The sequence below is a fragment of the Rana temporaria genome, chromosome 10 (assembly GCF_905171775.1).
Source record: "Rana temporaria chromosome 10, aRanTem1.1, whole genome shotgun sequence".
NCBI lineage: Eukaryota > Metazoa > Chordata > Amphibia > Anura > Ranidae > Rana > Rana temporaria.
Genome location: NC_053498.1, coordinates 21,362,227 through 21,375,319, shown reverse-complemented (window position 1 = coordinate 21,375,319; position 13,093 = coordinate 21,362,227).

The following is a 13,093-nucleotide window of genomic DNA, read 5'->3' as shown; positions in this document are numbered from 1 at the left end:
TGTGCAACTTGTTTTAAAATCCACGCATGCTCAGAATGAAGTCGACGCAAGCTTGGAAGCATTGAACTTATTTTTTTCAGCACGTCGTTGTGTTTTACGTCACCGCGTTCTGACACGATCAGTTTTTTAACTGATGGTGTGTAGGCACGACTGACCATCAGTCAGCTTCATCGGTTAACTGATGGAAAAATCCATCAGACCGTTCTCATCGGATTGACCAATCGTGTGTAAAGGGCATAAGAACATTCGACGGACACCATGGGCCAGATTCACAGAAAAAGTACGCCGGAGTATCTGCTGATACTCCGGCGTACTTTCAAATTTGCCGCGTCGTATCGTTATTTGTAATTCACAAACAAAGATACGACAGCTTTTGGCTAAGATCCGACAGGCGTACGGCTTCGTACGCCTTCGGATCTTAGGATGCAATACTTCGGCGACCGCTGGGTGGAGTTTGCGTGGTTTTCTGCGTCGGGTATGCAAATTAGCTGTTTACGGCGATCCACAAAGGTACGCGCGTTCGTCGCATTCTCTTACGTCGTCGCTAGTCGCTTTTTCCCGTCGCAAACTTAAGCCTGATATTTCATGGCTTAGATTTAGACCAGCCATGTTAAAGTATGGCCGTCGTTCCCGCGTCAAATTTCAAATTAATTTTTTTGCGTAAGACGTCCGGGAATACGAAAGGACGTAAAGCACGTCGCAGTTCAAAAAACACATCGGGCGCCGTAATTTCGCGCAAAGCACGGCGGGAAATTTCCTAACGGAGCATGCGCAGAACGTTCGGCGCGGGAACGCGCCTAATTTAAATGGTACACGGCCCATTTGAATTAGGCGGGCTTGTGCCAGACGGCTTTACGCTACGCCACCGCAAGTTTACACGCAAGTGCTTTGTGAATCAAGCACTTACGACGAAAACTTGCGGCAGAGTAACGTAAAGGGGATACAGTACGCCGCCGTAATTGTTCGTGAATATGGCCCCATAAGCCTTCAATGACAGATTCGACCTTAATAAATTCGGATTTTCAGACTAATGCATTTTTTAACTAAACAAAATAAATAAAAACACATTTCGGGAGTAACTAAATTAATTCATTTTTCGGACGAAAACGAAATGCCGAAACAAAATATTTCAGTGTGCACATGTCTAGTCATTGGTACTCACTGGAATAGGATTTCTTCACAAATACACCACTCCTGGGACCCCCCAGGGGAAAAGCCTTTTGCAACCTGCCATATCCCCCACCTCCATAAGGGTCAGGAAGTCTTCAGCTGGCTCTCCTGGGTGGAGGTCTACTTCTCTCCAGCCTCCAGTCCTATCCAGGGCCTCTACATACTGGTTACATCGGTGCTGGCGTGGGCTGTTTGGCTCCCATGCCCCAACTGCACTAGGGCTCCTCCCAACCTAGCTTATAACTGACTCATCTACAAAATCACTGCAAGTGGGCTCTATCTAAAAAGGGGCCTACCACCTGATGGTACTATCTGCTGTAATCAGACACTATTCTGGCACAGAGCCACCTAGTGGTAGATTGGCTAAATGCACCTGTCTACATGCTAAACAAAGTGTGCCCATAAAAGGGCAATTTATAATGTAGTAATCGAAACTGAAGGTATATAAACAAGAAATAGACAGAATAAGAGTTAGACAACCTGTGCTCAGATCCAAAGGTCCACCCTTCATCAGTCCTTGGCAAGAGGAGCTATGCAATTAGATGGATGTTGATGCCAAAAGCACAAGTCCCTGCCCTGCTCCTCCCTTGCTAGAACAGTGATGACACCGATGACACTGCCCGGTGTATCCAGACACTATTCTGGCACAGAGCCATCTAGTATCAGACTAGCTAGCTGCACCTGCCTACACGCTAATCAAAATTTGTACTGGACCGACAAAAATGCAGTGATCCTGTCACGTACCTGATGGGGACCGAGCAGTAGAAGGGGCTTCTCTTGCACCTCCTGTCCAACGCCCCTGGTAGAGATGACAGGGAGTGAAGGACACAGAGTGTAGTAGATGGCTCTGGCTGAGCCTTGGCAGAGACCTGATGACTGGAGATCGCTGGGCAGGTATTGAAGACAGGAACTCTGTGTTGCTGGAACAGAAGGCGGAGGCGTAGCATCACGCGGTAACAGACAGAAAAGCGCGAATCGTCTTTTACTAACAGGAAATCAGCAAAAGCAGCCCAAAGGGTGGCGCCATCCGAATGGAACTTCCCCTTTATAGTGCCGTCGTACGTGTTGTACGTCACCGCGCTTTGCTAGTGCAATTTTTTTTCACGGTCGTGTGTAGGCAAGACGGTTTTAATGATCGGGTTGAAAAAAACTTTTTTTCTAGAGGCTGAAAAATGTCGTTTTTTTACAACCCGAAAAATGATCGTGTGTACGCGGCATTAAGGCTCCGTGTACACTAGCAGCTCTTAAACTTGAGTTAAGGAGCTTTTGGTGTCTTTTTACCAAAACTGCTAAACTCAACTCCATGAAATGCCCATGTTTCAATGTACACAAAGGGCCAGATTCTCGTAGATGGGCGTATCTTTGCGCGGGCGTGATGTATTCGATTTACGTTACGCCTCCGCAACTTAGACGGGCAAGTGCTGTATTCTCAAAGCACTTGCTCCGTAAGTTGCGGCGGCGTAGCGTAAATATTCAAAATTCGACGCGGGAACGACGTCCATACTTAACATTGGTATGCCGCATGTACGCCACCATTTAGCAGGGGTAACTTTACGTCAGCAAAAGCCTAACGTAAACGGCGTATCTGTACTGCGTCGGCCGGGCGTACTTTCGTGAATTCGCGTATCTAGCTGATTTACATATTTCTAGGCGTAAATCAGCGTACACGCCCCTAGCGGCCAGCATAAATATGCAGTTAAGATCCGACGGCGTAACAGACTTACACCGGTCGGATCTAATAGAAATCTGTGCGTAACTGATTCTAAGAATCAGGCGCATAGATACGACCGGCCAGACTCAGAGATACGACGGCGTATCTGGAGATACGCCGTCGTATTTCTTTTGAGAATCTGGCCCAAAGGCTTTAACAGAGTTTCGGAGCTGCTGCACTTAGGTGAGGTTCAACCTCCCTCTCCTGAATGCAGAACAATCACATTCAGGATAGGAACGTTTTGTCCGCCGGCCGCGGGAAAATGCAAAACACGGCAAAACCGTTTTGTGTTTTCCCGTGGTCGAGGTCAATGATAGCCAAGTGTACATGAAGCCTAAATGAGGTTCTAACTATTCAATACAGTAAAACCTTGGTTTGAGAGTAACTTGGTTTGAGAGCGTTTTGCAAGACAAGCAAAATGTTTTAATACATTTTGCCTTGATATACAAGCGATGTCTTGATATAAGAGTAGCGTCATGTCACAACTGAGTATAAAAAAGAAGAGAGGAGCCTCTAAGTGTAGCAATATGGTTACATTTAGCCACTTGAGGACCGCCTAACGCCGATATACGTCGGCAGAAAGGCACGGCTGGGCACAGGCAAGTACCTGTACGTTGCCTTTGAGAGCCCAGCTGTGGGTAGCGTGCTCACGACCTGGTCCGAAGCTCCGTGACCGCACCTGCGGGACCCGCGGACCCGATCGCCGCCGGTGTCCCGCGATCGGGTCACAGGAGCTGAAGAATGCGGAGAGGTGAGTGTAAACACACCTTCCCCATTCTTCTGTGTGGCAATGTCACTGATCGTCTGTTCCCTGATACAGGGAACGACAATCAGTGACGTCACGCCTACAGCCACACCCCCCTGCAGTAAGAATCACTCCCTTATTACCTCTTACCTATTGATTTTGACGTGGACGTAAACAACGTAAATCCCTATTCACGGACGACTTACGCAAACGACGTAAACATTTCGGACTTAGCCGCAATGCACACTGGGAAATGTAGGCGCACGGCACATGTGCAGTTTCAAAAAAACGTCAATCACGTCGGGTCAAGCCTAATTGGCATAAAACACGCCCCCTCAGCCGAATTTGAATTAGGCGCCCTTACGCCCGCCTGCTTAGGCTACGCCGCCGTAACTTAGCAGACAAGTACATTGTGAATCATGTACTTGCCTCGCTAACTTACAGCGGCGTAGCCTAAATGCCTTAAGCTACGCCGCCGCAAGTATGCGCTCGCCATCCTGAATCTAGCTAATAGTTTATATATTTTTTTCTTAATACTATTCATGTGAATATCTTTGCCAGATATTAAAAACAAATTGTACATCAACTGGTAACACAAATGTTCTGTCCTCATCGCAGTGCCCCCTTTAGACACAAAGGTGAATGGGTTGAGGTGCCCGGCGTGTATTAAGAAGGGACGTGATTGCAAACCAACGGAGACCGCCATTTGCACAGGATCCCAAGATCGTTGTTTTGAATTTTCCGGAGGTGTCTTTAATGGAAGTAAGGCTTTTCAGTTATTCATTGGCTGGTATTTACATTTTTGTTCAACCACATACAGTATGGGGCTAGATTCAGTAACACTTACGACGGGCGTATCAGTAGATACGTCGTCGTAAGTCTGTATCCGCACTGTCGCAACTTTAAGCGTATGCTCAAATTGAGATACGCTTAAATGTTGCTAAGATACGACCGGTGTAAGTCTCCTACGCTGTCGTATCTTAGGGTGCATATTTACGCTGGCCGCTAGGTGGCGCTTCCGTTGATTTCTGCGTATAATATGCAAATGAGCTAGATACGCCGATTCAGAAACGTACGTGCGCCCGGCGGATTTTTTTACATCGTTTGTGTAAGGCTTTTTCCAGCGTCAAGTTACTCCTGCTATATGAGGCATAGCCAATGTTAAGTATGGACGTCGGGACAGCGTCGAATTTTACGTCGTTTGCGTAAGTCGTTCGCGAATAGGGCTTTGCGTAAATTACATTCATGTCGAAAGCATTGACTATTTGCGACGTGATTAGAAGCATGCGCACTGGGATACGTTCACGGACGGAGCATGCGCCGTTCGTTAGAAACTTAATTTACGTAGGGTCATGTTTTATTTACATAAAACATGCCCACCTCTTCACAATTTGAATTAGGCGTGCTTACGCCGGTACATTTACGCTACGCCGCCGTAACTTAGGGCGCAGGTTCTTTCTGAATACAGAACCTGCCTCACTAAGTTACGGCGGCATAGCGTATCTGAGATACGCTACGCCCGCACAAAGTTACGGCGGGCTTTCTGAATCTAGCCCATAGTATCCAATGCTACACGGTTACATGTCTATATGGAAAAGGTTGGGACTTTGAATGAGGCACACATAGACACGTGCCTCCATCCCTATTCATTTACACATGGGAAAGGATTTGGGACTTTGAGTGAGGTGTGCAAACCGCTGGTCGGCAGGGATCCCGGTGGGCCGATGGCTCAGTGGGCCGGCTTCAGTGACAGCGGACCGCCGCCCCCCTCCGCTCCTCTGTCTCTCCCTTCCCGCAGGACTCACTTGGTGGGGAACAGAGAAGCAGGGGGAGGACCACAGGAGCAGGGGGGACGACAGAGGAGCATGGGGGGGACCAGAAGGAGCATGGGGGAGGGGACAGACAGCTGACTAAACAATTACGTCCTGGGAGTTTCTCACTTCTGCCTAATCTTGTCCCATGGGGGGGCACCGAACTGATTTTCTTCCCCCCGGGTGAAATACTGTCTAGCTTCCCCACTCGTAGTGGCTAGTGAAGGGGGAGAGGGGGCTTGGGTGGCAAGGGGGGGGGTGCGGGAGTTGTCCGGCCGCCATGGGAGAGACCTGTCAAAGTGAGCCAGTCTGGATGAAGTCCAGGGCCAAATTTTTGTCCCAGTCCAGCCCTGCTGGTCGGTGCAGCAAACACAATCTTGATACAATTACCGTATTTATCGGGGTACAGCGCGCTCCCGCGTATAGCACGCACCCCTAAAGTTGCCCCCGAATTCCCGTGGAAAAATTTTTTTTTTGTACTTACAGTTTTGGTGTCTTGCGCGGCGGCCTCGTCAGGTCCGGTGTCCGTCTGCGGCTTCGGGTGTCCTCTTCGTCGGGTCCGGCGTCCTCGCGTCCTCCCCGCGCCAAGTTTGAATACTGCGCCGACATATACAGAGCGCAGTACACTCGTGTATCGTCGGGCAGGCTCGGCAATTCTCGCGCCGACGTCCTGTACGTCCAGGACGTCAGCGCGAGAGGACCCGAGACTGCCCAACAATACACGAGTGTACTGCGCTCGGTATATGTCGGCGCAGTATTCAAACTCGGCGCGGGAAAGCGGGTATCGGTGTATACCGCGCACCCACGATTTTGCCCTGATTTTCAGGGCAAAAAAGTGCGCGGTATACGCCAATAAATACGGTACATAAACAAGATAATGCACATGAAACTGATCTTTATTAGATAGTCTATTGGTATTGTAACCGTGTTGAGACATGATGAAGAAATTACTCAATAAAATTACCACGGCAAAAATACAACAATAATTCACAATAAAATCAAGATATATGTTGGGTACATGACAAAACACTAGAGGGATTGCTGAATAATATGCTTGACGCGTTTCGTGAAAACATGACTTCCTCAGGAGCAGGCGCAATGCAACTATCTATGAGTAATCAGTGTCACTATTTACAATAATAGTTAGGGTTATCAGCCCAAAGATCTCAGAAATTGATTGTGTATGTACTCACGGAAACAGCTCCCATTATTTGTGCCAGATGCCAGTGAGCCAATGAGGAGAGAGTTGGGCGTGTCCGAGCCACGCTCTGTGTCTGGATAGACACACAGGGCAGCAGCTCAGGAGCAAGCTTGTTTGGGTGCCCCCCATAGAAAGCTGCTTGCTATGGGCGCAGGAGGCAGGAAGGAGGGGCCGGGAGCGCCAGTGGGGGACTCAAGAAGAGGAGGGTTGGGGCTATTCAGGACAAAAAAAAAACATTTCACAGAGCAGGTAAGTATAACATGTTTGTTATCCTTTAATCCAGGACACACATTGGGCCGGATTCAGAAAGAAGATACGACGGCGTATCTCCTGATACGCCGTGGTATCTCTGAGTCCGGCCGTCATATCTATGCGCCTGATTCTGAGAATCAGGTTAAGCATAGATATGCCTAAGATCAGACAGGTGTAAGTGACTAACACCGTCGGATCTTAGGCTGCAATTCCAGGCAGGCCGCTAGGTGGCGCTTTCATATCTTTTACGCATCGGATATGCAAATGAGCATTTACGCCGATTCAGAAACGAACGACCGCCCGGCGCTTTTTTTTTTACGTCGTTTGCGTTCGGCTTTTTCCGGCAGAAAGTTACCCCTGCTATAGGAGGGGTAAGTGTGGCGTATCCTATGTTAAGTATGGCCCTCGTTCCCGCGCTGAGTTTTGAATTTTTTACATCGTTTGCGTAAGTCGTTCGCGAATACGGCCGGACGTAATTTACGTTAACGCCAAAACCAATGACGTCCTTGCGACGTCATTTGGAGCAATGCACGCTGGGAAAATTTGCGGACGGCGCATGTGCTGTTCGATCGGCGTGGGGACGCGCCTGATTTAAATTGTACACGCCCCGTAGCCGCTAAATTTGAATTCCGCCGGGGGATTTACGATACGCCGCCGCAACTTTAGAGGCAAGTGCTTTCTGAATAAAGCACTTGCCTCAAAAAATTGCGGCGGCGTAACGCATCTAAAGACCCGCTAACCTATCTGAATCTAGCCCATTAATCACACAGGTTCTGTGGCTGATTAACCACTTAAGCCCCGGACTATTTTGTTGCTAAATGCCCAGGCCAGGTTTTGCGATTCGCCACTGCGTCGCTTTAACAGACAATTGCACGGTCGTGCGACGTGGCTCCCAAACAAAATTGGCGTCCTTTTTTCCCCACAAATAGAGCTTTCTTTTGGTGGTATTTGATCACCTCTGCGGTTTTTATTTTTTGCGCTATAAACAAAAATGGAGCGACAATTTTGAAAAAAATTCAATATTTTTTACTTTTTGCTATAATAAATATCCCCCAAAAACATATATAAACATTTTTTTTTCCTCAGTTTAGGCCGATACGTATTCTTCTACCTATTTTTGGTAAAAAAAATAGCAATAAGCGTTTATCGATTGGTTTGCGCAAAATTTATCGTGTTTACAAAATAGGGGATAGTTTTATTGCATTTTTATTAATTTTTTTTTTTTACTATTAATGGCGGCGATCAGCGATTTTTTTCGTGACTGCGACATTATGGCGGACCCTTCGGACAATTTTGACACATTTTTGGGACCATTGTCATTTTCACAGCAAAAAATGCATTTGAATTGCATTGTTTATTGTGAAAATGACAGTTGCAGTTTGGGAGTTAACCACAGGGGGCGCTGTAGGATTTAGGGTTCACCTAGTGTGTGTTTACAACTGTAGGGGGGTGTGGCTGTAGGTCTGATGTCATCGATCGTGTCTCCCTATAAAAGGGATCACTCGATCGATGCAGCCGCCACAGTGAAGCACGGGGAAGCCGTGTTTACATACGGCTCTCCCCGTTCTTCAGCTCTGGGGAGCGATCGCGACGGAGTGGCTATAAACGAATAGCCGTGCCGTCGTCCCGGATCGCTCCCCGCGGGTATCCGACCGCCGCATGTAGCGGGGGGGGGTTCCGAGGGAAAGGCAGGGACGTACATGTACGCCCATATGCCTGTACGTGCCATTCTGCCGACGTACATATATAAGCGGCGGTCGGCAAGTGGTTAAGGCGGTAATTAAACTCATTTGGTGCCTTATCTGCATTAAATCAGCCTCAGAACCTGTGTAATTCATATGTGTCCTGGATTAAAGGGATGATGTGGCAACCCTAAGCGGGGGCCTAGGTAAGATCGCCGTACGCCGATCTACGACATTCCCGCCCCTCCTCCTTCCCCACGCTGCCTTCTGGGACACACAGAAGTCCCAGAAGACGACGAGACCATTCAGAAAGCGCAGCGTGACTCGCACATGCTCAGTAGGATACAGGCTGTGAAGCCGCAAGGCTTCACTTCCTGTTTCCCTTACTACAGATGCCGGCTCCTGCACCCGAAGCCAATTGACGAATTGGCTAGGGGTGCCAACAACGTAGGATCCCTGGACAGGTACGTGTCCTTATATTTAAAGTCAGCACTTATAGTATTACTACTACTACTTACTAATAATAATCATAGTAATATTAATAATAAAAGTACTAATAACTATAATCTTGTTTACAGGTGCATTTGAAGATTGGGCCTTGAAAGGATGTACCACTGGAAATGTCTGCGAATCTTGTGTACGACAATATAAAAAACCTGTGCCTCTTCATAGAGACTATACACTCAACTGTTCTGTCACAAAACCTTTTATAGCAAATGTTTAGAAATTATGTAATAAATGAGAATTTCGAATAGGATAACCGCTCCTCATAACAACATTCCTTGCATTATAGAGTTATAGGAGGAAGGCAATATTTCTCTAACAATAGGAGACTATGGGATCTCATTGTATACCTTTCCATAAATATGTTTGATTGTTAAATAAAACTACAATGCAAAATAAAACGTTTGTTTGTGTAGAAGTGTCAGGGGAGAAAATTTCTAACAAAAGTCTGAGAGAAGTTTTGGATAGACTTCTAACCAGCCTCTACACAGATAGACTTCTTCCCAGCTTCTAACCAGATAGACGTCTTCCAAGCTTCTAACCAGATAGACGTCTTCCAAGCTTCTAACCAGATAGACGTCTTCCAAGCTTCTAACCAGATAGACGTCTTCCAGGTTTCTACCCAGATAGACGTCTTCCAAGCTTTCACCCAGATAGACGTCTTCCAAGTTTCTAACCAGATAGATGTCTTCCAAGCTTCTACCCAGATAGACTTCTTCCAAGCTTCTAACCAGATAGACGTCTTCCAAGTTTCTACCCAGATAGACTTCTTCCAAGCTTCTACCCAGATAGACTTCTTCCAAGCTTCTACCCAGATAGACTTCTTCCAAGCTTCTACCCAGATAGACTTCTTCCCAGCTTCTAACCAGATATACGTCTTCCAAGCTTTTACACAGATAGACTTCTTCCCAGCTTCTAACCAGATAGACGTCTTCCCAGCTTCTAACCAGATAGACTTCTTCCAAGCTTCTAACCAGATACAGGGCTGGACTGGGACAAAATGTGGCCCTGGACTTCATCCAGACCGGCCCAGGGCACAACACATCAGGGTATAGTGCACATTAGGGCACCGTACAGAGCTCAGCACATCAGGGCACAGCACATCAGGGTACAGGGCACAGCACATCAGGGCACGGGGCACATCAGGGCACAACACGTACAGGGCACATCACATCAGGGCCCATCACAGCACATCAGGGCACACCACATTGAGGCACAGCACATCGGGGCACGGGGCACATCAGGGCATGGGGCACATCAGGGCATAGGGCACATCAGGGCACATGGCACATCGGGGCACATGGCACATAGGGGCACATGGCACATCAGGGCACAGGGCACATTATGGTGCACATCGTTTACCAGCCAGCATGCAGAGTAGCGCAGGAAGCGTGTGTAATATGTTTTCTCTCCTGTCACGGCACTCACTCAGCTCCCCGGGAGCCCCTCCTTTCTTCTCTTCCATCCTAGATGATGTCACAAGCAAATTGGGATGGACAAGAAGAGGGGAGGGGCCGCCGGGGAGCAGCGGGAGTGCCGTGACAGGAGAGAGAACATATTACACAAGCTTCCTGCGATACTCTGCATGCTCGCTAAATCTCGATCTACCCATCAGGCACCAGCTGTCGGCGATTGACGGGTAGATCGCCGTAGACCTCCGACCGGCCCACTTAGCCATCGGCCCACCGGAAATCTCCCGGTAGTCCCGATGGCCAGTCCATCCCTGCCCAGATAGACGTCTTCCAAGTTTCTACCCAGATAGACTTCTTCCAAGCTTCTAACCAGATGGACCTCTTCCAAGCTTCTACCCAGATAGACTTCTTCCAAGTTTCTACCCAGATAGACTTCTTCCAAGCTTCTAACCAGATGGACCTCTTCCAAGCTTCTACCCAGATAGACTTCTTCCAAGCGTCTAACCAGATAGACTTCTTCCAAGCTTCTAACCAGATAGACCTCTTCCAAGTTTCTACCCAGATAGACTTCTTCCAAGTTTCTACCCAGATAGACTTCTTCCAAGCTTCTAACCAGATGGACCTCTTCCAAGCTTCTACCCAGATAGACTTCTTCCAAGCGTCTAACCAGATAGACTTCTTCCAAGCTTCTAACCAGATAGACTTCTTCCAAGCGTCTAACCAGATAGACTTCTTCCAAGCTTCTAACCAGATAGACTTCTTCCAAGTTTCTACCCAGATAGACTTCTTCCAAGCTTCTAACCAGATAGACTTCTTCCAAGCTTCTACCCAGATAGACTTCTTCCAAGCTGCTACCCAGATAGACTTCTTCCAAGCTGAAAACTATTCCTTCCACTGGCACCAACGATAGGGTACTATTCCTGCCACTGATACCAACAATGGGGCACTAATCCTTCAACTGACACCAAAGATTTGGCACTATTCCTGCCACTAATACCAAATAAGGGGCATTATTCCTTCCACTGACACCAAACATGGAGCATTATTCATTCCATGGATACCAATGATGGGGCACTATTCCTTCTACTGACACCAAAGATGGGGCATTATTCCTTCCACTGACACCAATGATGGGGCATTATTTCTTGCCCTGACACCAACGATGGGGCACTATTCCTCCCACTAACACAAAAGATAGGCACTATTACTTCCACTGACATCAGAGATGGGCACTAAACCTTACACTGGCACCAAGGATGGGGCAACGATCCTACCACTGATACCAATGATGGATCGCTAATCCTTCAACTGATACCAAAGAGGGGGCACTATTTCTGCCACTAATACCAAAGATGGGGCACTATTCCTGCCACTAATACCAAAGATGGGGCATTATTATTTCCACTGACACCAATTATGGGGCACTATTTCTCCCACTAACACCGAAGATGAAGCACTATTCCTTCCACTGATATCAACGATGGGGCACTATTCCTTCCCCTGATATCAAAGATGGGGCACTATTCCACTGGCACCAACGATTGGACATTATTTTTTCCCACTGACATCAGAACATTTTCTATTCTCAATGGCCACAGTTCGGCCCCCCCTAAAGTCTGTATGGAAGTAAACAGCCCCATGGTTTAGTAAGTTTGGAGACCCCTGCTATAAGCCAGGTAGTTTTGTAAAGCAGCACCTACGGTTACATATTTCACCAGCAGGTGGTGCTGTATATTAAGTCACAAAGAGTAATTTCCAATAAGCCTAACATTTTGGGATGAGAACGCTGGATGTTCAAAAGCTAACAAAAAAATCGAAATTTTAATAATCATCAATTTTCATCTGAAGTTTAACCACTTCCTTACTGGGCACGTATACCCCTTCCTGACCAGGTGAAATTTCAGCTTCTGGCACTGCGTCGCTTTAACTGACAATTGCGCGGTCGTGCGACGTGGCTCCCAAACAAAATTGGCGTCCTTTTTTCCCCACAAATAGAGCTTTCTTTTGGTGGTATTTGATCACCTCTGCGGTTTTTATTTTTTGCGCCATAAACAAAAAAAGAGCGACGATTTTGAATATTTTCAATATTTTTTACTTGTTACTATAATAAATATCCCATTTTTTTTTTTTTTTTTTTAATTTTTCTCAGTTTAGGCCGATACGAATTCTTCTACATATTTTTGGTAAAAAAAAAAAAAATCGCAATAAGCGACTGGTTTGCGCAAAAGTTATAGCGCTTACAAAAAAGGGGACAGAATTATTATTCATTTTTATTATATTTTTTTTTTACTAGTAATGGCGGCGATCTGCGATTTTTATTAGGACTGCGACGTTATGGCGGACACATCGGACACTTTTGACACATTTTTGGCGCCATTCACATTTATACTGCGATCAGTGCTATAAAAATGCACCGATTACTGTATAAATGTGACTGGCAGTAAAGGGGTTAACACTAGGGGGGCATGGAAGGGGTTAAATGTATTCCCTGGGTGTGTTCTAACTGTGGGGGGTGACCGATGCTGTGTCCCTCTGTACAAGGGACACAGATCGGTCTCCTCTCTCCCCTGACAGGACGTGGAGCTCTGTGTTTACACACAGAGCT